The sequence below is a fragment of the Pongo pygmaeus genome, chromosome 4 (genome assembly GCF_028885625.2).
Source record: "Pongo pygmaeus isolate AG05252 chromosome 4, NHGRI_mPonPyg2-v2.0_pri, whole genome shotgun sequence".
NCBI lineage: Eukaryota > Metazoa > Chordata > Mammalia > Primates > Hominidae > Pongo > Pongo pygmaeus.
The window spans coordinates 84,097,522-84,122,228 of record NC_072377.2 but is presented as its reverse complement, the minus strand read 5'-3'; the positions used below and the strand labels follow the sequence as shown (position 1 = coordinate 84,122,228).

Here is a 24,707-nt window from a genome sequence, read left to right as displayed (position 1 = left end):
GTTTGGCTGGATATAAAATTCTGAGGTGAAAATTCTTTTCTTTAAGAATGTTGAGTATTGGCCCCCACTCCTGGCTTGTAGAGTTTCTGCCGAGAGATCAGCTGTTAGTCTGATGGGCTTCCCTCTGTGGGTAACCTGACCTTTCTCTCTGGCTGCCCTTAACATTTTTTGCTTCATTTCAACTTTGGTGAATCTGACAATTATGTGTCTTGGAGTTGCTCTTCTCGAGGAGTATCTTTGTGGCATTCTCTGTATTTCCTGAATTTGAATGTTGGCATGCCTTGCTAGGTTGGGGAAGTTCTCCTGGATAATAACCTGAAGAGTGTTTTCCAGCTTGGTTCCATTCTGCCAGTCACTTTCAGGTACACCAATTAGATGTAGATTTGGTCTTTTCACATAGTCCCATGTTTCTTGGAGGCTTTGTTCATTTCTTTTTATTCTTTTTTCTCTAAACTTCTCTTCTTGCTTCATTTCATTCATTTGATCTTCAATCACTGATACCCTTTCTTCCAGTTGATCGAATCAGCTACTGAAGCTTGTGCATTCGTCACGTAGTTCTCGTGCTATGGTTCTCAGCTCCATCAGGTCATTTAAGGACTTCTCTACATTGGTTATTCTAGTTAGCCATTCGTCTAATCTTTCTTCAAGTTTTTAGCTTCTTTGCGGTGGGTTCGAACTTCCTGCTTTAGCTCGGAGAAGTTTGGTCATCTGAAGCCTTCTTCTCTCAACTCATCAAAGTCATTCTCCATCCAGCTTTGTTCCGTTGCTGGTGAGGAGCTGTGTTCCTTTGAAGGAGGAGAAGCACTCTGATTTTTAGAATTTTCAGCTTTTCTGCTCTGTTTTTTCCCCATCTTTGTGGTTTTATCTACCTTTGGTCTTTGATGATGGTGACGTACAGATGGGGTTTTGGTGTGGATGTCCTTTCTGTTTGTTAGTTTTCCTTCTAACTGTCAGGACCCTCAGCTGCAGGTCTGTTGGAGTTTGCTGGAGGTCTACTCCAGACCCTGTTTGCCTGGGTATCAGCAGCTGAGGCTGCAGAACAGTGAATGTTGCTGAACAGCAAATGTTGCTGCCTGATCATTCCTCTGAAAGTTTTGTCTCAGAGGGGTACCTGGCCATGTGAGTTGTCAGTCTGCCCCTACTGGGGGGTGCCTCCCAGTTAGGCTACTTGGGGGTCAGGGACCCACTTGAGGAGACAGTCTGTCCGTTCTCACATCTCAAACTCCGTGCTGGGAGAACCACTGCTCTCTTCAAAGCTCAGTTGGAAACGCAGAAATCACCTGTCTTCTGTGTCGCTCATGCTGGGAGCTATAGACTGGAACTGTTCCTATTCGGCCACCTTGGAACTGCCTCTTTTTTTTTTTTGAGATGGAGTCTCGCTCTGTCACGCAGGCTGGAGTGCAGTGATGCTATCTTGGCTCACTGCAACCTCCATCTCCCAGGTTCAAGCAATTCTCCTGCCTCAGCCTCTTAAGTAGCTGGGACTACAGGCGTGTGCCACCAGGCTCAGTTAACTTTTGAACCTTTTTTAGAAGAGTGGGGGTTTCACCATTTTGGCCAGACTGTCTCGATGACCTCAAGTCTTCTGCCCGTCTCAGCCTCCCAAAGTGCTGGGATTACAGGCATGAGACACTGCACCTGGCCACCTTAGACACTTATACTACAAAAGAAGAAAGACTGAAAACTAATAAACTAAGAGCAAAAATTAAAAAAAAAAAAGCATACGAGAGAGGCACAAGAAAACTAAAAGTTTTATGAAAAGATGAAAAAAGTAGACGAACTTCTGGTCTGGAACAGAAACTCTACCAAATAAGCCCGAGAAACCTCACAGGAATCTGTCAATAAGTAATGGGATAATATCAAAAGGACAAAAGCCAAGTTGAAGGCCACTGGCTTAAATGGGACAAGTGAGCATCAAATGAATGAAGACTGTGAAGGACTAAACACAAATCAAATAGATTTTTTTTAAAAAAACAAAAGATCAAATCATACTAAAGACAAAAACAAAACATACCACTCATTGGAGGGTTAGCAGGGCACTAACCAATTACTCTGAGAATTGATCAATTAAAGGAAAAAAATCAAGAATTTATCCTACCCAAGGACATGACAGGCACTTTTCAATAGAAGACATTTATGTGTGGCCGGGTGCGGTGGCTCACACCTGTAATCCCAGCTCTCAGGGAGGCAAGAGGAGGGAGGATAGCTTGAGCCCAGGAGTTTGAGACCTGCCTGGGCAATATAGCGAGACCCCGTTCTCCAGAGAAAGGAAAAAAAAAAGACATTTATGTGGCCAACGAACATAAAAGGGCTCCACATCACTGATCATTAGACAAATGCAAATTAAAACCACAATGAGATACCATCTCAGGCCAGTCAGAATGGCAATCATTAAAAAGTCAAGAAACAACAGATGCTGGTGAGGCTGTGGAGAAATAGGAACACTTCTATGGAAAGACAGTGTAGCGATTCCTCAAAAACCTAGAATCAGATATACCATTTGTCACAGCAAAATCCAATTACTGGTATATACCCAAAGGAACATAAATCATTCTATTATAAAGATACATGCATATGTATGTTCACAATAGCAAAGACATGGAATCAACCCAAATGCCCATCAATGATAGACTGGATAAAGAAAATGTGGTACATATAACACCATAGAATACTATGTGGTCATAAAAAGGAACAATATCATGTCCTTTGCAGGTACATGGATGAGGCTAAAAGCCATTATTCTCAGCAAACTAATGCAAGAACAGAAAACCAAACACCTCATGTTCTCACTTAAAATAAGTGGGAGCTGAACAATGAGAACACGTGGACACAGGGAGGGGAACCAGACACACTGGGGCCTGCTGGGGTGTGGGGGTGGTGGTGAAGGGAGAGCATCAGGATAAATAATGCATGTGGGGCTTAATATCTAGATGATGGGTTGATAGGTGCAGCAAACCACCGTGGCACACGTTTACCTATGTAACAAACCTGCACATCCTGCACATGTATCCCGGAACTTTAAATTTAATTTTATATATCTCAATCTGGAGAACACTGTCCTTAATAATATTGAAATTTCCAATTCATGAGCATGGTATATGATGTGATTAAGCCTCTGTTATATTTCAATAAAGCTTCGTCATTAAAAAAGAAAAATTTATCCTGCCCTTTATTTACAAAATATACTTTGTAACAAAATAATTACTGATGAAAAGTTCTTTAGATAAGAATTCCAGTTAATAAGTACAGAAGGATATTAAAAATTTTTAATTAATCTCTTAATAATCCTGAATGCAATAAACAGACTAGGCAATGGCTATAAATGGATGCTTAAAAGGCTAGAGAAAAAGGTTTATGGGGAGCTTTATACTGGTGGGATCAAGTCAACACATCCAAACCCAACAATCAATTTCACCATCAATAAATGTGGAAGAACAGTATCACCTAAAAAATATTACTGCCTAAAAAAACTGAATCTGAATCTAATCAAACTAACTGCATGTTTACAGGAAAGTCAAGCATAAGGGACAAGTTAAATGACACAAAAAGAAAGCAATCAACTAAGCTAATCCTGGAAGGTGAAACACTGTACAGCAACATTCCTCAAACTGCCTATGGTAAATATTTTTCTTACACCTCCAATCCATTGCAAACTGTTACTTTTTAAAAATACAATGAAACTATACAAATTTGTAATAATAAATACAAACAAAAGAATATACATTACTAAACACATCTGTTTGGCTACCTAGCGTGGGGACTAGGAAGGGGAAATGGGAGTAAAAGACAATAAACAAATGAGAGTGTTTTACAAGAACTAATTATGATTGTGTGCCATCAACTAAGGACATCTGAGGTCCAGACAAATAAATAAATAAGAGATACTTTAAAAATGGGCTTGAAAATTAGGCAGAGCTTAAGAGAGAACTGAATGACATTGAAGACCTATCTGAAGAAATTACCTAAAGTAATGCCCAGAGGGACGAGGAAGAGAAAAATACAAAAACTAGGTTAAAAGGTATTGAAGACAAAATGAGAATGGAGTACTCTAAGGAGAAAAGACAGCATGGAACAACTGTATTTGAAAAGATAATGCTGGGAGTTTTTCCAGAATTGATGAAAAAGCCCACTCAACAGATACAGGTAACATATTATACCAGACGATACAAAGAGAAATCCACATTTAGACACACGATTGTAAAACTACTAAACCCCAAAGATAGAACAGCCAGAGAGAAAAGGTCACTTTCAAATGAACAATAATTATGCTGGCAACAAACTTAAAACTAACAGGTACACTTCAGAAGAATTTTCAATAACATTGGTATGGTATCTTAATTCAATAAAGCATGTTACCTTTTTTTGTTTCAATTTTTAAATGGTGGTTATACCACACACATAGAAGAGTGCACAAAATAAACAGATACCAAACAAACAAAAGGAATTCAGAGGCCAAGCGTGGTGGCTCACACCTGTAATCCCAACACTTTGGGAGGCCAAGGCAGGTGAACTGCTTGAGGTCAGGAGTTCGAGATCAGCCTGGCCAACATGGTGAAACCCCGTCTCTACTAAAAGTACAAAAATTAGCTGGGCATAGTGGTGCATGCCTGTAATCCCAATTACTTAGGTAACTCAGGCAGGAGAATCACTTGAACCCAGGAGGCAAAGGTTGCAGTGAACCAAGATTGCACCACTGCACTCCAGCCTGGGCAACAGAGCAAGATCCTATCTCAAAAAAAAAAAAGGAATTTGGAGGAAGACACAATGCAGGAGGCAGAATAAAACTTCAAAGAAGCTAATTAATATTCTCAGAGACAAAAAAGCAATGCAACCATGAAACAGGAACAGGAAGCCATAAATAAGAACTATATAGAGAACAAAAAAAGGTCATGGAACCTGATCGCAGAAATCTTAAAATTCAAGCAAGGCTTGTGAGCTGCAGTGAAAGCACTGTTTAAGGGACAGTGACAGCATTAAAAATGCATATATTGAAAAAGAATTTGGGAGGCCAAGGTGGGTGGATCACCTGAGGTCAGGAGTTTGAGACTAGGCTGGCTAACATGGTGAAACCCCGTCTCTACTAAAAAATACAAAAATTAGCTGGGCATGGTGGCAGGCACCTGTAATCTCAGCTACTCGGGAAGCTGAGGCAGGAGAATCACTTGAACCTGGGAGGTGGAGGCTGCAGTGAGCCAAGATCCAGCCATTGCACTCCAGCCTGGGCAACAAGAGTGCAACTTCATTTCAAAAAAAAAAGAAAAAGTAAAAGAAAAAAAAATCTAAAATCAATAAGCATCCACCTTGGGAAACTAGAAAAACAAAAATAATTTTGGTCTAAAACAAGTAGGAAAATAAAAATTAAAGCAGAAATCGGCTGGGCGCAGTGGCTCACGCCTGTAATCCCAGCACTTTGGGAGGACGAGGCGGGCGGATCACAAGGTCAGGAGATCGAGACCATTCTGGTTAACACGGTGAAACCCCGTCTCTACTAAAAAATACAAAAAAAATTAGCCAGGCATGGTGGCGGGTGCCTGTAGTCCCAGCTACTCGGGAGGCTGAGGCAGGCGAACAGCGTGAACCTGGGAGGTGGAGCTTACAGTGAGCTGAGATCTTGCCACTGCACTCCAGCCTGGGCAACAGAGCAAGACTCCACCTCAAAACATAAATAAAAAATAAAAATAAAATTAGAGCAGAAATCAATGAAATTTAAAACAGGAAAACAATAGAGAAATAGAGGAAACCAATAAAACAAAAAACTCATTCCTTTAAAAGACCAATAAAATTGATAAACCAGGCTAATTAACAGAGACATAAATGATCAATTTCAGAAATAAAAGAGGAGTCATCACTACTGATGCCATGGATACAAAAAAGATAATAAAGGAATATTATTAACAACTCTGCCCACAAATTTGGTAATTTAGATGAAATGAACCAATTCCTCAAATGATATAAATGGCCAAAAGTCATAGAAGGAGAAATAGATAACCCAAAATCCCTATATCTATTTTAAAAATTAAATAAATAATTAATAATTTTCCATAAAAATAAATCACCAGATCCAGATGGATCCACTGCTGAATTTTGCCAAACATCTAAAGAAAAAATAATACCAATTCTCTGTAATCTCTTCCAGAAAAAAGCAGCAGAGGGAACACTTCTAACTTATACTATAAGACCAACATTATCCTAATATCAAAACCAGATAAAGACACTGCAAGAAAGGAAAACTACAGACCAATATTGCCCATGAACATAGGTATAAAAATGCTCAAGAAAATGGTGCCAAATCGAATCCAAAAATGTATTAAAAAAATTATACATCATGACCAATATGATTTATCCAGGTATGCGAGGCTGGTTCAACATTTCAAAATTAATCAATATAATCTACCATATTAACAAACTAAGGAAGACATATATAATCACATAAATTGATGCTAATTAAAACAATATCCAGGCTGGACGTGGTGGCTCACGCCTGTAATCCCAGCATTTTGCGAGGCTGAGACGGGCAGATCACAAGGTCAGGAGTTTGAGACCAGCCTGGCCAACATGGTGAAACCCCATCTCTACTAAAAATACAAAAATTAGCCTGGCATGGTGGCGGGCGCCTGTAATCCCAGCTACTCAGAAGGCTGAGGCAGGAGAATCGCTTGAATCCAGGAGGCGGAGGTTGCAGTGACCCGAGATCACGCCACTGAACTCCAGCCTGGGCAACAGGGCGAGACTCCGTCTCAAAAACAAAACAAAACAAAAACAATATCCATTCATGAGAAAAACTCTTAGCAAACTATGAGTAGAGGGAAATTTCTTCAATTTGATAAAGAATAAGTATAAAATATCTACAATTAACAGTATACTTAATAAGAAACCGCCTTCCCTCAAATATTGGGATCAAGGAAAGGATATCTTCTCTCATGACTCCTATTCAACATAATACGGAAAGCCTTGGCTAGTGCAATAAGACATGAAAAGGAAAACCCCATATAGAAAACCCCAACGTCTCAGCCCAAAATCTCCTTAAGCTGATAAGCAACTTCAGCAAAGTCTTAGGATACAAAATCAATGTGCAAAAATCACAAGCATTCTTATACACCTATAACAGACAAACAGAGAGCCAAATCATGAGTGAACTCCCATTCACAATTGCTTCAAAGAGAATAAAATACCTAGGAATTCAACTTACAAGGGATGTGAAGGACCTCTTCAAGGAGAACTACAAACCACTGCTCAACGAAATTAGAGGACACAAACAATTGGAAGAATATTCCATGCTCATGGATAGGAAGAATCAATATCATGAAAATGGCCATACTGCCCAAGGTAATTTATAGATTCAATGCCATCCCCATCAAGCTACCAATGACTTTCTTCACAGAACTAGAAAAAAACTACTTTAAAGTTCATATGGAACCAAAAAAGGGCCCGCATTGCCAAGACAGTCCTAAGCCAAAAGAACAAAGCTGGAGGTATCATGCTACCTGACTTCAAACTATACTACAAGGCTACAGTAACCAAAACAGCATGGTACTGGTACCAAAATGGAGATATAGACCAATGGAACAGAACAGAGCCCTCAGAATTAATACCTCACATCTACAACCATCTGATCTTTGACAAACCTGATAAAAACAAGAAATGGGGAAAGGATTTCCTATTTAATAAATGGTGCTGGGAAAACTGGCTAGCCATATGTAGAAAGCTGAAACTGGATCCCTTCATTACACCTTATACAAAAATTAATTCAAGATAGACTAAAGACTTAAATGTTAGACCTAAAACCATAAAAACCCTAGAAGAAAACCTAGGCAATACCATTCACGACATAGGCATGGGCAAGGACTTCATGTCTAAAACACCAAAGCAATGGCAACAAAAGCCACAATTGACAAATGGGATCTAATTAAACTAAAGAGCTTCTGCACAGCAAAAGAAACTACCATCAGAGTGAACAGGCAACCTACAGAATGGGAGAAAATTCTTGCAATCTACTCATCTGACAAAGGGCTAATACCCAGAATCTACAAAGAACTCAAACAAATTTACAAGAAAAAAACAACCCCATCAAAAAGTGGGTGAAGGATATGAACAGACACTTCTCAAAAGAAGACATTTATGCAGCCAAAAAACACATGAAAAAATGATCATCACAGGCCATCAAAGAAATGCATATCAAAACCACAATGAGATACCATCTCACACCAGTTAGAATGGCGATCATTAACAAGTCAGGAAACAACAGGTGCTGGAGAGGATGTGGAGAAATAGGAACACTTTTACACTGTTGGTGGGACTGTAAACTAGTTCAACCATTGTGGAAGACAGCGTGGCGATTCCTCAGGGATCTAGAACCAGAAATACCATTTGACCCAGCCATCCCATTACTGGGTATATACCCAAAGGATTATAAATCATGCTGCTATAAAGACACATGCACACATATGTTTATTGCGGCACTATTCACAATAGCAAAGACTTGGAACCAACCCAAATGTCCATCAATGACAGACTGGATTAATAAAATGTGGCATATATATACCATGGAATACTATGCAGCCATAAAAAAGGATGAGTTCATGTCCTTTGTAGGGACATGGATGAAGCTGGAAACCATCATTCTCAGCAAACTATCGCAAGGACAAAAAACTAAACACCGCATGTTCTCACTCATAGGTGGGAATTGAACAATGAGAACACTTGGACACAGGAAGGGGAACATCACACACTGGGGCCTGTCGTGGGGTGGGGAGATGTGGGAAGGATAGCATTAGGAGATATACCTAATGTAAATGATGAGTTAATGGGTGCAGCACATCAACATGGGACATGCATACATATGTTAACAAACCTGCACGTTGTGCACATGTACCCTAGAACTTAAAGTATAATAAAAAAAAATAAAAATAATAACAAAAATAAAAATTAGCTGGGCGTGGTGGTGCACGCCTATAATCCCAGTTACTCAGGAGACTGAGGCAAAAGAATCCCTTGAACCTGGCAGGCGGAAATTGCAGTGAACTGAGATTGTGCCACTGCACTCCAGCCTGGGTGACAGAGCTAAACTCTGTCTCAAAAGAAAAAAAAAAGCCAGGCGCGGTGGCTCACGCCTGTAATCCCAGCACTTTGGGGGGCCAAGGTGGGCAGATCACGAGGTCAGGAGTTCAAGACCAGCTTGACCAACATGGTGAAACCCCATCTCTACTAAAAATACAAAAATTAGCCAGGCGTGGTGGAGAGTGCCTGTAATCCCAGCTACTCAGGAGGCTGAGGCAGGAGAATCGCTTGAACCCGGGAGGCGGAGGTTGCAGTAAGCCGAGATCGCACCACTGCACTCCAGCCTGGGTGACAGAGTGAGACTCTGTCTCAAAAAAATAAAACAAACAAAAAAACAAACCAAAGATATGAATTCTTCCCAACCTGATCTCTAGATTCTTGTGCAATCCCAACTAAAATCCTAGCAAGCCATTCTGTAGGCCTCAGGAAACTAATCCTGAAGCTTATATGAAAAGACAAAGAATCAGCCGGGTGCAGTGGCTCATGCCAGTAATCCCAGCACTCTGGGAGGCCGAGGTAGGCGGATCATGAGGTCAAGAGTTCGAGACCAGCCTGGCCAACATGGTGAAACCCTGTCTCTACTAAAAATAAAAATAAGAAAAGACAAAGAATCTAGAATAGCTAAAGTGATACTGAAGAACAAAGTTGGAGGACTCACACTACCTAATTTAAAGATGTACAAGAAGGTTCTAGTAATAAGGGCAATTTGGTATTGGCAAAAGAACAGACACATAGATCAATAAAACAGAATAGACCCCAGAAATGGCCAGGCATGGTGGCTCACGCCTATAATCCCAGCACTTGGGAGGCAGAGGCAGGCAGATTGCTGGAGCCCAGGAGTTCATGACCGGCCAGGGCAACATGGAGAAACTCTGTCTCCACAAAACATAAAAAATAAGCTGGACATGGTGCCATGTGCCTGTAGTCCCAGCTACTTGGGAGGCTGAGTTGGGAGAATCAGCTGAAACCAGGGAGGCTGAGGCTGCAGTGAGCCATGAGTACACCACTGCACTGTAGCCTGGGCAACAGAGTGAGACCCTGCATGAAAAAAAAAAAGACCCCCCCCCCGCCAAAAAAAACCCACACAAATATAGTGAACTGATCTTTGACAAAGGAGCAAAGGCAATTCAATGGAGAATGGACAGTCTTTTCAATAACAGGTGCTGAAAACACTGGACATCTCTATGAAAAATATGAACCTAGACACAGACATTACACCTTATATAAAAACATATTCAAAGTGGGTAACCTAAACTTAACATTCAAAATTGTAAAATTTCTTCAGGAAAACACAGGAGAAAATCTACATAACCTTGGGTTTGGTGAGGAGTTTTTAAATACAATACCAGTACCATGATCCATGAAAGAAAAAAAATGGTAAATTGGATCTTATTAAAATGTAAAACTTCCACTCTGCAAAAGATACTGTTAAAAGAATAAGAAGACAAGCCATAGACTGGAATATTTGCAAAACACATATCTGATTAAGGACTTGTATCTAAAACTCTATAAAGAACTCCTAAAATTTGACAAGAAGATAATCCAAGGCCAGGCACAGTGGCTCACACCTGTAATCCCAGCACTTTAAGAAGCTGAGGCTAGAAGTTCACTTGAGGCCAGGAGTTCAAGACCAGCCTGGGCAACATAGAGAAACCTCATCTCTAAGAAAAAAATTAAAAATTAGTTAGGTGTGGGGGTGCATACCTATAGTTCTAGCTACTTGAGAGGCTCAGATGGGAGGATAGCTTGAGCCCAGGAGTTGAAGGTTACAGTGAGGTATGATTGTGCTACTGCACTCCAGCCTGGGCAACAGAGTCAGACCCTGTCGAAAAGAAAGGAGGGGGAGGGGAGGGGAGGGCCGGGGAGGGGAGGGGAAGGGAGGGGAGGGGAAGGGAAGGGAAAAGCAAGGGCAAAGAGGAGGGGAAAGGAAAGAGGAGAGGAGAGGAGAAAGAGGAGAGAAGAAAAAGAGAGGAGAGGAGAAAGAGGAGAGAAGAGGAGAAAGGAAAGGAAAGGAAAGGAGAGAAAAGGCAAAAAGTGAAAGAAAAGGAAAAGAAGAAAGAAAAAAATCCAATTTTAAAATTGGCAAAAGTTCTGAATGGTCATCTTACCAAAGAAGATATAAGGATGGAAAATAAGAATACGAAAAATGCTGAACATCATTTGTCTTTAGGGAACTGCAGATTAGAACAATGAGATATCCACTTCACATCTACTAGAATGTCACTGTGACAATGCCAAACAAGAGAAAATCTTATTATTGCCAGTGAGAATGCAAAATGATATAGCTGCTTTGGAAGACTATTTGGTGGTCTCTCACAAAACTTAATACTACCATATAATCCAGCAATCATGCTACTAGGTATTTACCCATCTGATTTGAAAATTTACATTCACACAAAAACTTGGATGTGAATACATATAAACAGGTTTATTCATAACTGCCAAAAACTGGAAGCAATCAAGATGTCCTTCATTAGGTATTTGGATAAACAAACCATCACACATCTATCCAATGGAATATTATTCAGTGACATAAAGAAATAAGCTATCAAGCCACAAAAACACGAGTGAATCTTAATGTATACTGCCAAGTGAAAGAATTTACATACTATATGATTCTAATTATGTAACATTCTAGAAAAGGTAAAACTACAGTAAAACACCAATGATTGCCAGTGGTTTAAAGTGGGGGAGAGTTGGATATGTGAAGCACAGACTTTTTAGGGTTGTAATGGTGAATATAAGACAATCACATGTTAATACCCATATAACTTCAAAGCATAAAGAATAAACCTCAATATGCAAATTTTCAAAAAATTATTTAGGAGAATGGGGGATCCTAGATTGGCATGCAGACTGCGACAAAAAGTCTAACTATATTCCAAATGTATGAAACAACCTCATCACAGGGGACGTAGGAATAAGGTGCTGACCTTTGGAAATGAGTGGAATATGTAAGACTAAAGAAAGAAAAGACAGGCACTCTACCCTAGTTGATAAAGTTGTTTTCCATGGTGGTACAGGTTAACAATTCTGAAATCACTATACCTGTATACTGAAATTGAACAAGTAAGTAAATGGACGACTGATCGTGGAAGCCAAGTTTCTCCCTGTTGAAGGAGGAGGTTATGGCAGGGGAGGAAGATAAAATAATCTATATGGTAATGGATTTGAACTGAAGATATCAATATAAATTCATGTTTAGCTTAATACGGATACCAATGGTCACACATAGAAATATTTACAGATATGTGTAATACAGGTTAGTATAAACACATATACTAACATATCTCTTTGTGTTTGACAGCTTAGAGGGCCTAGAAGCAATAACATCCCAGGGGCAACGAACATACTTAGCACCCAGATCTTGATTTCTAATAAAATTCTCCAACAAAAGGAACCAAGTCTCCTTGGAAAAATGGCTGCTTCTAAAACTAGGGCAGGAAATAAACAAAATGAGCACAGAGCATCTTGTAATGCCAGAAAGTAAAAGTTGATGTACACACATACAACAATGGGAATATGTCAAAGAGATACAAGACCCAAGTGAAAGAGCTCCCAAAGGCCAAAGCTGGGACAAAATAAAAGAGCAGTACTGAAGTATAACCCAACACATTAAAAAAAAAAAAAAAAAAAAATCGGCTGGTCGCAGTGTCTCTCGCCTGTAATCCCAGCACTTTGGGAGGCCGAGGCAGGCGATCACCCGAGGTCAAGAGATCGAGACCATCCTGGCCAACATGGTGAAACCCCGTCTCTACTAAAAACACAAAAATTAGCTGGGCATGGTGGTGTGTGCCTATAATCCCTGCTACTTGTGAGGCTGAGGCAGGAGAATCGCTTGAACCCAGGAGGCGGAGGTTGCAGTGAGCCGAGATCACGCCACTGCACTCCAGCCTGGGCAACACAGCGAGACTTCGTCTCAAAAAAAAAAAAAAAAAAAAACTGTGTGTTCATACTGACGTAAGCAAATGATTGAATAAATAATTGGGGAAAAGACAAATCTCCCATGCAAAAAAAAAAAAAAAAATTCCAAATAATTTATTTAGATTCTTTGCTCTCAAGGAAGTAGAACTCCCCATTCCTTAAGTGTGCAGCGCACAGTGACTTTCTACTAAAGAATACAGAAAGGGAGAAAAAAAGAAAATACGAACTTCAAAGTGAAGAAACCTAACAAACACTACCTCAAGTCAAGTGATCAAGGTTAACATTAAAAGCGGCAAGTTGGCCAGGCGTGGTGGCTCTCGCCTGTAATCCCAGCACTTTGGGAGGCCGAGGCGGGCGGATCACAAGGTCAAGAGTTGGAGACCAGCCTAACCAACATGGCGAAACCCCGTCTCTACTAAAAATACAAAAATTAGCCAGGTGTGGTGGCACATGTTTGTAATCCCAGCTACTCAAGAGGCTGAGGCAGGAGAATCGCTTGAACCCGGTAGGCAGAGGTTGCAGTGAGCTGAGATCGCACCACTGCACTCCAGCCTGGGCGATAGAGGGAGACTCCATCTCAAAAAAAAAAAGAAAAGTGGCAAGTCACACTGGCAGTATGTATTGATGAAAATTGTACTTTATCTCTGTTGTCTTTCTCTCCAAAACACATTACCCCAATATAATAATGAGAAAAACATGAGACAAATCCCAAATGACATTCTACAAAACATCTGAGCAGTAATCCTTAAAACTTTCAAGAGCATCAAAAACAAGGAATGTCTGAGAACTATCACAATCAAGAGGTGCCTAAGGAGACAGGACTACTCAATGTAATGTGGTATCTTGGATGGGATCCTGGAACAGAAAAAGCATATTAGAGGAAAAATGAGGAAATGTGAATAAAGTATAGCCTTTAGTTAATAATGTATCAATACTAGTTCACTAATTATAACAAATGTACCATATTAATCTAAGATGTTAATAATAAACTGGGTGTGGAGTATATAGGAACTCTATACTGTCTGCAATAATTCTGTAAATCTAAAACTGTTCCAAAATAAAATGTTTATTTTTAAAAATGCAATCAAGGTGTTAGAAAATAAAGTTGAGAAAATATCCTAGAAAACAGAACAGAAAGAAAGGGATGGAAAACAGGTGAGAAAATATTAGAAATCAGAGAATCAATCTAATGAGGTTTAATATTCTAATAAAAAAAAGTCCAGAAAGAAGGAAGGGAGGGAAAGAAGAAATTGTCAAATAAACCATGGATAACGTCTCCAAATGGAAAGGGCCCATTTGGGGCACAACACATGAATGAAAAACTCTTACCAACCAACATCATTGTGAAATTTCAGAATACCTGAATGGTTGAAGGGAAGATCACCCCATTTAATAATACAGTCTGCATCCCCTACCTCTCCTTTCCCCAACATTCCTGAACTTCCCACCCCAGCCTGCTCTTTTTTCTCTTTTCTAAAGCAGTTATTTACTTTACAAACTCCCAATGTTTTGTATAATTTATTTATTATATTTGCTGTTGAACAACTCCTCCCTCCCTGAATTTAAGCTCTATAAGGACATGAATCTTGTATTTTTGTTCACCTATATATTCAAAATGTCTTGACCAGTGCCCGGCACATAAAATGTGCTCAATACATACTTGTTAAATAAATATAAATGCTTCCAAAGAGATATAACAGGTTACAATCAAAGGACTGGTTATCATAAATGTGAGGGTTAAATAAAAAAATGGTTGACTATGCAAGAACCCAAAATATGTGCATCCCATTCAGTCTCTCTCAGGAAGCTACTCAAAGACATACTCTGCCAATATAAGGGAGTCACCAAGAAAAAGGAAGACCTGAAATCCAGTAAAAAGAGGCTACCCACACAGAAGAGACAAATGCAATTCACAGATGACTGTAAAAGGGCAGTCCAGGAAGAGAGTTGTGCAACCGGCCTAGAGAGCAACCCATCAAGATGGAGGCAGGAAAGATGTTGCAAAACAGATTATCAGATGTGTTTGAATCTACTAAGAGGAGACTGATGTATCTGGTTTAAGAGATTAATAAATCAAATAAAGAATACAAAAGACACATTAAAAAGATATAAAACATATATTTATAAAGAAATATAAAAGGTACATGTACAAAAGAATTTAGATAATTATTAACTAGGAAAAAACAAAAATTATACAAGAAAGGAAATAACCTCACACTTACCTCATTCAGCTACATACAATATTTACATAGTTAAAATGAGGTAAACACCAAATAACTAAAAGTTAACATATGACTAATTTGGGAATATGGAGGGGAGAGGGGAAGTGAAATGCAGTGTTTAAAGGTAGGAGTTGGTGCAAAAAACCTAAACTCCCATTTTCTGTAATAGGAAATGAGTAAACTGTACCTCAAATTACATTAGGATGGGAATGGGGAGGGGATATCGCCATATATCTAAATATGTCATTTTAAAAAACTGGAAGTGATAAGGAATTGAAGTCACTGACTCTGGAGCAGCCTTTCTCAATTAAGGTTCGGCGAGAGAATTAATCTTTAATGCCCTAAGGCTTCCATTTTATGTAATAAACTAACTTCTCTCCTATGCATCCATCATATTATTAGCTACCTACCCTCCTTGGGAGAATTAAGAAAACAGTTGCTCAAATCATTTTTCTTGTTCAGTGATTCAGACAGAAAGCACTGATTAAGAAAGACTGCTTCTGGAGAGTGGGATTCAGGGGTGAGAAGGACTGGGGCAGAAGATTGTTGTTTTTCTCTTTTTTTTTTTCTTTTTTTTTTGAGATGAAGTTTTGGTCTTGTTGCCCAGGCTGGAGTGCAATAGCGCGATCTCAGCTCACTGCAACCTCTGCCTCCCAGGTTCAAGAGATTCTCCTGCCTCAGCCTCCCAAGTAGCTGGGATTACAGGCATGCGCCACCATGCCCGGCTAATTTTGTATTTTTAGTAGAGATGGGGTTTCTCCATATTGGTCAGGCTGATCTCAAACTCTCGACCTCAGGTGATCCGCCTGCCTCAGCCTCCCAAAGTGCTGGGATTACAGGCATTAGCCACCGTGCCCAGCCCTCTTTTCTTGTTTGAGACAGGGTCTCACTCTGTTGCACAAGTTGGACTGCAGTGGCACGAGATTAGCTCACTATAGCCTCCATGTGCTGGGCTCAAGCAATCCTCCCACCTCAGCCTTCCAAGTAAATGGAACAACAGGTGCGTGCCCCACAACCCAGCTAATTTTGTTTATTTTTTGTGGAGACAAGGTCTCACTATGTTGCCCAGAATGGTCTCAAACTCCTGGGCTGATGTGATCCTCTTGCTTCAGCCTCCCAAAGTGCTGGGATTACAGGCGTGAGCCACCACACCCAGACAGTTTTTCATTATAATCCTTGAAGTATTATTTGACTGTTTATGTACAGGTATCCCTTCGATAAATATAAACATTAAATTTAAAATAAACATAATAGTAAAAAGTAGTAGTAACGGAACTCTGAATATAGGATGTATTTAACAAATTAAGCACAGAAACTGAAACGTCTAGAAATAGTTTCTTATTAGCAAAAGCCAGAGAATTTTTTAGAAATAAATTATGGAATTCATTAAATAATATATATTTACAAAACATTCCTATCTATATAGCAACGCTCTACTAAGCACTATGTTATTTCAGGTGCCAAGAAAGACATAAAAAAGATAATATAATTTGTAAAAGGTATGATATGACAATGCAAATACGGTATACTGAAATGTTTTAACATGAAATCTCATTAAGCTGTGTATATTTCCCATTTCAATCAATCAGTATGTACTTTTTGTGCCAATAATCTACCATATTCAGTAGAAGACATAAAAGAAATATAAGATATACTCCCTTTTAAAATAGGTTTATTTATGTATACATATAACTTATTCTAGGTAGTATTTTTACTCACTTGGCTATTTATGTATTTTTAAATTTAAGAAAAAATCTTCATAATATTTACAATAAAATGGTTTTTAAAAATCTCTTCATGATTACAAAAATTGGCAGTAACATGGAAGATTAACCAGAAAACCAACAAAACCAATAGTAAGGAGACACCTAAAATGGTTAAGGTAAGAGATGAAGGCCTGAGCTGAGATAATGCAGTGGAGAAAAAAAGGAAACAGATATAAAGGTGGCTAAAATGAGCCAGGCATGGTGATGCCCGCCTGTGGTCTCAGCTACTCCAGAGCCTGAGGTGGGAGGATTAGCTTGAGCCCAGGAATTTGTGACCAGCCTGGACAACAGAGTGAGATCCTGTCTCAAATAAAAATAATAAAATGAAATAAAAGAGGCAAAATAATGAGAAGTTGTGGAGACTGAAAACAAGGGAGAAAGCTGGATTAGTGCCAGGTTTCCACCATGAGTGGCTAGGGTAGATGGTGGTGCCACTGACCATGACAGGCAATACAAAGAGGAGCAGGATTAAGGGAAAACATGAGTTCACGTTTGGACTGTTTGAAGTACCTTGAGAACATCCTGGGAGAGATATCCAAAAGGCAGTTGAATATAAGAATCTGGAATGCAGGAGAGAAATCTGAGATAGATAAAGATTTGGGAATTGGCAACACACAGCTGTTAATGGATGAGATCACCTAGGAAGAGAATATATTTAGAAGAGCACAAGCGCCTGTTATCAGATAACTAAAGATCACAATTCATGTTCCTAAAACCATCCAGGATAAAACTTTGCCCAGTTATATGTACTTCAGTAGAAAAATATCCAACATAAAATGTTAAATGAAAGAAAATCAAATCGCAAAACTTTAGGCATAGTGCAAACCTATTTTTACAAATGTTGTAAAAAATTAACAAACGCATAGTAAAAAAAATATGAAGGAACAAACATTAATGATGTTAGTAATACTATAAATCTAGGAATGGGATTATGTAAGCCTTTCAGAGCTACATGATATGTCTTCATACTATTTTACTTTTTTTTTATAAGCATGTACTTGGCCAGCGTGGTGGCTCACGCCTGTAATTCCAGCACTTTGCGAGGCTGAGGCGGGCAGATCACAAGGTCAAGAGATCGAGATCATCCTGGCCAACACGGTGAAACCCCATCTCTACTAAAAATACAAAAAAAAAAAAAAATTAGCTGGGCGTGGTGGCACGGGCCTGTAGTCCCAGCTACTTGGAAGGCTAAAGCAGGAGAATCGCTTGAACCCCAGGAGGCGGAGGTTGCAGTGCGCCGAGATGGTGCCACTGCACTCCAGCCTGGCGACACAGCGAGACTCCATCTCAAAAAAATAAATAAATAAAAATAAAATAAATTAAAAAAAAAAAAGGCATGTGCTCTTGTAAACAGAGAAAACATAATTTTGTTGTTTCCCTTTAAAAAAAGTACAGCACATTTCCTAAGGTCGGGTGAGGTGGCTCGTACCTGCAATCCCAGCACTTTGGGAAGCCGAGGCAGGCAGATCACAAGGTCAGGAGATCAAGACTATCCTGGCCAACATGGTGAAACCCTGTCTCTACTAAAAATACAAAAATTAGCTGGGCATAGGGGTGTGTGCCTGTAGTCCCAGCTACTCAGGAGGCTAAGGCAGGAGAATTGCTTGAACCCGGGAGGCGGAGGTTGCACTGAGCCGAGATCACGCCGCTGCACGCCAGCCTGGCGAAAGAGCGAGACTCTGTCTCAAAAAACAAACAAACAAAGTACAGCACATTTCCTTACAATATATTTAAGAAGATAAAAATGTGTTAGAAAAACACTTGGACACTGGACTATAAACGGGCAAATAACATCAACAAACTAGTAAGATTATGAAAAAATATTCAGTGCACTATCAAAGTAATGAGAATTAGAACATATACCATTTATTGCCTGCTAAATTGAAACAATTTTTTAAAATAATAAAAGTACTCGATGTTGGTAACGGTGTGATTTTTTTTTTTAAAGCATGTCAGACACTGCTGACAGGAAATAAACTGGTACTATCTCCCATGAAAACAATGTGACAATATGTATCAATAGCCTGAAAAAGATTCCTAATATTTGATCTAACAATTATCTTTTTAGAAATTTTAGAAAAGAATCCATGTGTTAAAGCTCTCTTAGAATGTATCTGGCAGTTGTCTGGTTTTTACTGGACTCCCCCCAGCCACCTCAAAAAGAAAATAATTCAAAACAACTAAAAACATGCAAAGATATTTCACTAAATTATTAGTTGAAACAATCTAAACACCAACATTAGTGCACAAAAGAAAATTATACAGGCATCAAAAGTAATGTGTTTAACAAACTCAAAAAAAAAAGCAAAACTCTATGACCTAGCAATTCTACTTACAGAAAAACACTAGCACGCATACACCAGAAAACATCACAAAGAACTTTCACTGTTGTAAGGGTTGTAACAGTGTAAAATTTTAAACAACCTAACAGCCCACCAATCCAAAAATGGTAAAACCAGCTTTCTCAAACTGTGGTCTCAGGACCCCTGGATGTCCCCAGGAGCCTTTCAGCAGGCTTGTAAGATCCTCGCTTTTCCTGCTACATATCTGTTCAAGGCTGGTGTTTTCTTCATATGCTTCAACTTATACCAGATAGCACAACAGACTGAACAGAAGCAAATATGAAAATCCAGCTGTCTTCTATAATGCCAGACATTAAAGTGATTTGCAAAAATTTGAAACAACGCCACGCTCCTCCTCTAAGTTTTGTTTTAGAAAATAGTTACTTTTCACTAAAAAATTATTTAATACATGAGTCTGTGATTTTTAAATGAATAAAACATTTTCAATTTTCTGAGTTTTAATTTCCAAAATGGTAAATATACTGCAGCATTAGGAACCAAAAACTCTATTGGTCCTCAATAATTTTTAAGCGTAATTATCCCCAATCATAATGTTAAATGAACTGTAGCACTATTCTATCATGTAACATTATGATTGAGGATAATTAATGGGAATTTGGATTTATCTGTAATATAACTGTTTCAAAAGATACTTTTGCTTATGTATAATCAAGAAGTCATTTTTATGAAGCTTTTTAACAACATGGGGAAATGCTTACAACGTAATTTAAATCAAGGAAAGCAGACAATCCAATGATATAAAATCTCATCTCAAGAAAATGCACAGGGGAAAAAAAGACTCAAAGGAAAAAAGTCAAAACATTATAAGTAACTGATTACTATTACATGGTGGAATTATGATTGATCATTTTTCCTTATTCTTTATTCTATTTTTTCAATTTTTGCCACTAAGCATGCAGTTTAATAACCAGGAGAGGAAAAAAAGGAAGAAATTAGGCGAAAAATTATATATAGTTCTACTGGATTAAACCATTAAACTCCTGCCAACTCAAGAGACGACAAGCTCAAGTGAATAAACGGAGGAATCTGATTGAATCAACAAAGTGCCTATTTTTTGAATTGAAAAGATTAACTTAATATCAAATGTATGGACTGGTTTCCATACAAGTCAAACTAACAAGAAAGAACATCCTTAGTCTGGAACATAATATTTGCAATCACGGTAGTACAAATAAGAGTTAAAAATAAGGTCCTCCTTTGGAGTTCTCAAAAGTACCAAAGGAAAGGCAGCGGGAAAGACGGCCACTGCATCCTGCTGGTCTCTAACCAAGAGAAAATGCATGGGTGCGGGAATGGGCAGTGCGAGAGCACCGGCAGCGATGAGACTCCTCTGCGAGGACCGAGCCTCTGCCACTCCTGAAGAACCACAGTCCCCTCCGCAGTCGCAGCCCCTCCCCAGGCGGGACGGCGGCGCCGGGGCCCTTCTCCTTCCGTCCGCTGGGGTCTCTCCCCCAGGAGCGCCGGCCACTCCGGCGGCCCGGGAGGGTAGAACCGGGCAAACAGCCGCCGTGATTGCCCTCCCGGTCCAGTCCGGTCTGGCCCTTCAGGCTCCAGGAGGGGACATCAGATTGGAGGGCCAGGGTTCCCCGGCCAGCTCCGGGGGCTCGGAAAAGGAATCGGTCGGGGCCCAGGCTCTGTCCCCAGAGGAAGAGGGCCAGACCCAGCGCCCAGGTCGGCGGGTCCAGCGGTCACCCCGCCCCCTCTGTGGGAACAGCAGGGCTGAGGGGAGGCCGAGACGACCGGTCACGGGGGGCTCTTACCTCCTCACAGCCCCTGCGGAGCTTTTTGGGAACTCGACACGACGTCGCGCTGAGGAGTGAAGAGCGACCCCGGCCGGGAGTCCTGGGAGTGCCAGACCCCGGCTCAGGGTTTCTTTCCCCGCCCCGCCCCCGGGCAGCGCAGAGAGCGCAGGCGCAAAGGAGGCTTTCCTCTTCGGCTCACGCGCCCCCTCCCTGGGCATCCGCGGCCGTCTCCAGGCCCGGAGCGCTTGCGCACTACGACGCAGGTTCCGAGCCAGGGGCGCTAGACTTCTTACCGGAAGTGCCTGAGTGGGCTGTAGGGTGACGGGGACGCCTGATGATTCGGCCTTAGGTCGGGACTCGGTTTTGCACTCGACTGCGGAATCGGGAGGCCACTCGCGTCAGTGTCTGACTTCCTTTACCCTTCGCTAACCTAGAGGCAGCTTCCCCGGCCTCAGCCTTAGCCCTTTGCTGAGCTTGCGCGGCGTTCCGGTCTCTACTGGACAGACCCGCCTTTCCGGCAGCGGGCTAGGCCTGCTCTCCGCGCTGCTGGCCCCTCGGAAAACATAACTTTTTGTTTACTTCAAACTGATTTTACAACACGCTGCCCCCCCCGCCTCCCCCGCTTCCCCTTCCTCCTCCTGGCAGCAATAAAAATGCTCCCAGCCAACCCTGAGCTCCAAGCCCCTCCAGCTGACTGGACATTCCCAGCCACCCTTTCCTTCCCTTCGCTGCGTTAGTTCTGCATTTTTTTTTAAAGCGGCCAATAGAACAGCTGTCTCCCTGTCTAAAAGCAAAAGCTGACTTATCTGATGGAGAAATAAAATGTCACTCACTTGATGTATATTTGCTTGTTGAGTTTTGCTATTTTTACCACAAGTTTCCTATAAATTTAAATGAGAGACCCGGCGCGGTGGCTCACGCCTGTAATCCCAGCATTTTGGGAGGCCGAGGCGGGAGGATCGCTTGAAGTCAAGAGTTCCAGACGGTCCTGGGCAACATAGCAAGACCCTGTCTCTACTAAAAATGAAAATGAAAAAATCAGCCAGGCGTGTTGGCGCGTGCCTGTAGTCCCAGCTACTGGCTGGGAGTCTGAAGTGGGAGGATCACTTAAGCCCAGGAGGTCAAGGCTGCAGTGAGCTCTGATGGCAACACTGCATTCCAGCCTGAGCAACAGAACCAGACCGTGTCTCTAAAAAAATAAAAAATAAAAACAAGGGAAGAGACATACATGTGGGATCAGATACAGACAGATACAGGGAAAAAGCAGTGCCTCAAAGGTTAAACAGCTCACAGTTCATACTGATCTTTCAAAAATTGCAAGAATTGGCCGGGCACAGTGGCTCACACCTATAACCCCAGCACTTTGGGAGGCCGAGGCAGGCGGATCACCTGAGGTCAGGAGTTCGAGACCAATCTGGCCAACATGGTGAAACTCCGTCTCTACTAAAAATACAAAAATTAGCTGGGTGTGGTGGCGGACGCCTGTAATCCCAGCTACTTGGGAGGCTGAGGCAGGACAATCAGGACCATTGAATGAACACAGGAGGCAGAGGTCGCAGTGAGCCAAGATCGAGCCAGCACACTCCAGCCTGGGAGACAGAGCAAGACTCTGTCTCAAAAAAGAAAAAAAAAATTGCAAGAATTATAATTTTTCGAGTATTCCAGCCACATGTGATTTGTGATGAAAGATTTGAGAATCAGGGTTCGCAACTTAAATCTGCAGTTTACAACTATGGTTCCTGATCTTTGAAAGATACTTAATCTTTAACCTTGGTTTTCCTAAACAACGAAATGAAATAGCCAAACTTTTGATTGCCTAAAGTAATGTATGTATTGAGCATCTGCTTTGTGACAGTGTGTTAGATGCTTCGCTTACATTATCACATTTAATCCTAAGAATAATTCTACAAACTACAGTATGCCTTTTTCCTACTATGTGTTAGGCATTGTTCACAGATAAAATAAAATGGGGCCACTGTCCATGGGGAACCACAGTCTAGTAGCAGAGACTCACATATACAAATGCATACTGGGGACAGAAGTATTTATATACTAAAGTGTGAGGGTAAAAAGAATAGAAAAAAGACACAAACACCTTAAATAGATCAATGGGGAAAGTATATACAAAGGTCAGTTCACAAAATATGAAATTTAAATGCCTACTACACAATTTACCAATCAATATTCAAAGTCATTAATAATAAACAGAGACAAAAAAGAGGTTGTCAGGCATGTAATTACCCAATCTGTTTAAAATGTGAATAAACTCCATTGGTGACAGAAGAGTGAAGTGGACACTTACACCCTGGGAGGGATATAAATTGGGACAAAGATTTTGGAAAGTTATTTGTCAAATCATATCAAGAAACTTATGAGTGTTCACATGACCCAATTTGATCATTTCTCTTTTGGAAGTTATAAGGAGATAGTCCAGAAGACGAAGATCTCTGTGGAAAGATACTTAACCATAGTAAGTAAATTGATAAAAGTCGAAAATCCACCATTAAGAGAATGGTTAAAATAATTACTGCATATATGGGATTAAAACTATTAAAGTTATGTTTACAAAGAATTTTTAATGACCTGAGGAAATTACCTCATGAAAAAACATTTTAAATATTTAAAAATATTTAACATTGCCTATGTAGTATGAGGTCAGCTACAGTATACAATATATGTAGAAGAGTGAAGAAAGTATATCAAAATGTTGACAGTAGTCATGTCTATCTGATTAGAATATAGATGTTATTATCCTGGACAGTCTACATTTTCTACAACATCTATATATTACCTTTATATTCCGGGGAAAAAGAAAAAAACCTCTAATGTAACAGGTGTGATAAGTTGACCAGGAAACCTAAGAATCCATTTTCCCTGTCATTTCAAGTATGGGCTTTAGAGTCTGATTACCTGAATTTGAATTCTAATTCTATAACCTATTAGTTGTGTGGCCTAAATTTTCTAAGCTTAGATGCTCCTGTAGTCAAATGCTAATAGAACTAATACATTGATTGAGATAATCCACATAAAGTACTCAACTGAAGCACTGACTGTAAATGATGAATAATTGTTATTCTTTTTTTTTTTTTTTTTTTTGACAGGATCTTACTATATCACTCAGGCTGAAATGCAGTGGTTTGATCATGGCTCACTGCAGCCCCAGCTCCTGGGGCCCAAGTGATCCTCCTACCTCAGCCTCCGGAATAGCTGGGACCACAGGCGTGCATCACCATGCCCAGATAATTTTTATTTTTATTTTTTTAGAGCTGAGGTTTCACTATGTTGCCTATACTGGTCTCAAACTTCTGGGCCCAAGCAATCCTCCCAATTAGAATTCAAATTCAGGTAATCAGGTAGTCAGCCTCCCAAAGTGCTGGGATTACAGACATTAGCCACTGTGCCAGCCTAACAATTGTTATTCTTGATGGTTATATTTCTTTTTATAAATTGATCAGTTACATTCATGTTGTTATATCAGTATCCTATGAATTTGGCTAATGCATGTATAAGTTCCCTGGAGCACAATTACTTGCAAATACATTTTAAAACTGAATTTCTTAGTCTACTAAACTGAGAATAAGATACAGGGACTTGATGACCACTCCACATGTTTGTCACTATATGAAGACTCAT

The 24,707-nt window shown here is 40.2% G+C and overlaps 1 protein-coding gene across 5 annotated transcripts in view; it reads right to left on the bottom strand.

Annotated features, from left to right (window-relative positions):
- The window catches only part of ZFYVE16 (zinc finger FYVE-type containing 16), a 72,261-nt gene extending 50,096 nt beyond the window's left edge, over positions 1-22,165 (bottom strand). Inside the window, exons 1-2 of one of the 5 annotated variants that reach the window (XM_054487336.2) lie at positions 21,908-22,165; positions 21,368-21,627 (exon numbers count right to left, since the gene is read on the bottom strand). The gene's annotated coding sequence lies outside the window, so the exon portion shown is untranslated. Of the gene's footprint in view, positions 1-21,092; positions 21,322-21,367; positions 21,802-21,907 lie in introns of those variants that run through there. The other 4 variants (XM_063665445.1, XM_054487333.2, XM_063665446.1 and 1 more) reach the window with 4 other exon arrangements.
- Positions 22,166-24,707: the final 2,542 nt, after the last annotated feature.